Raw genomic sequence first — 1,718 nt, forward strand, 5'->3', positions numbered from 1 at the left:
CAGCCTGGCCTTGAGTGCCTCCAGGGATGGGGCTCCACAACCTTTATATTAATTTAATTCTTAATAGCTACTATGGGACAAAGCACACAAAAATGATATTACAATGATATGTTGCTTCAAAACAATTTTTCAAAGCATGGCAGTATGACTTCAAGATAAAGAAAGCAAATTAATGTAGCAAGAATAGCCACAATATGCTTCTGATAAATTCAGTGGTGTTTATCAATTGTTAATCTTCCTAGGGCTACATATTTTTAAATGCAAAACCATGCTAGCAAGAAAATGAAACTGGTGAGCATTCTCTTTTTAACTCTGCAATGACTTCAAATATAAGTTTGAAGATAATAAGAAGATAATAAGAAATTACGGACTTCTGCAAAATGAAAGTACTTGCAAACTATCATAGACAGTACTGACAGAGAAAAAAAAATGCTTCTGTTCAAAACTACTGTGCTATTCTACTGTGTTTAATGCATAATTAATTTTCTTATATTGGCTGCAAAACAACTGTCCTTGAAAAATTCCACTGGAATGCAACTTTTTTTCTTTTTCTTTTTTGGCAAAGAGGCAGTAAGCCACAGGGAATGTGGAAAAGTTCAGCACCACAACAGAAGTGCTAACTTCTTTGTATACTCTACCTATAATTTTTAGAAGCAAAATTCTAAGTTCCATAACAAAGAGTTAAGTAAATGAAAATGCAAACAAAGAAACTACATCAAAATACTTTTCATTTCAAATCAGATTTACAAGCTTTGAAACAAGAAACTGAAATTCTTATTCTCTGTGCAATGAAAAATATGTAACACCTGCAGCATCAATGTCATTTTTTCACAGATATTGTGGCTATAGCTTGCTAGACGGTAAGTTTATTTTGGATCTCTTTTCTTCCCCTGATAGCAGGATACCACAGTCTTTGCCAGAATATATAGTGATCCCGTTAAGATAGCTTCATTTTACCTGCAATGAGTCACTTAGCTCTACTTGTTTGAAGTGAAAATGGCAATACAAATACCCCCAACAGAAAATAGAGAGAATAGAAGAACACAAATTATTACAGCTCAAATCCTTACACAACTTACAAAATTCAAGGCAAAGTTAGCAATATATTAGTAAGAACTAAAGTTATAGAGAAGAAGTGGCATGTTCTGCCACGGCGCTGTCCAATAGGGATATGTAGATATTGTTATCTGTAGGGAAAGAGATTAAAATGTTATTCTTAGATGAAAGATTTTCTGACATGCTTAACTGTTTCACTTAATGCCCATAAATATCATCCATTTTAGAAAGTGAAAAGAATGGTGTCATTAGCCTGTTCCCCTCTCTCATAATTTAAGAAAAAACTCAGCTTATTGCAGTAAGAACAATAATGATGAGATTAGAACTCAGTTTTATGAGAAAATATCTTGTCTTCAATTTGATTTATACAGTTCAGGTGGAGATACATCCACCATAGTCCTTGGTTAGGTTGTTTCAAAGTTTAATTTTATTGAATAAAAGTGCCAATCTTTTTTCTGTTTTGTTGATCATGCTTCACTTTCCAGCCAATACATTTTCTCAGTCCTTCATTTAATTCTTTTAAAATCTGTAAATGTAGATTAAGACCAAACTGCCTCTTAATTTTTCCTACAGTAAAGTCATATATTGAGCTCCTTTTACCTCCCCAATAAGATTTTCTGAGAAAATGTTACTGTGTGCAGAGCACACAGCTAGACTCTGCA

General features: G+C 33.2%; 1 protein-coding gene across 1 annotated transcript in view; it reads right to left on the minus strand.

Annotated features, from left to right (window-relative positions):
• Positions 1–1,718, minus strand: part of LOC104914886 (chondroitin sulfate proteoglycan 4-like) — a 47,525-nt gene that overhangs the window by 6,644 nt on the left and 39,163 nt on the right.

This window comes from Meleagris gallopavo, chromosome Z (assembly GCF_000146605.3).
Source record: "Meleagris gallopavo isolate NT-WF06-2002-E0010 breed Aviagen turkey brand Nicholas breeding stock chromosome Z, Turkey_5.1, whole genome shotgun sequence".
NCBI lineage: Eukaryota > Metazoa > Chordata > Aves > Galliformes > Phasianidae > Meleagris > Meleagris gallopavo.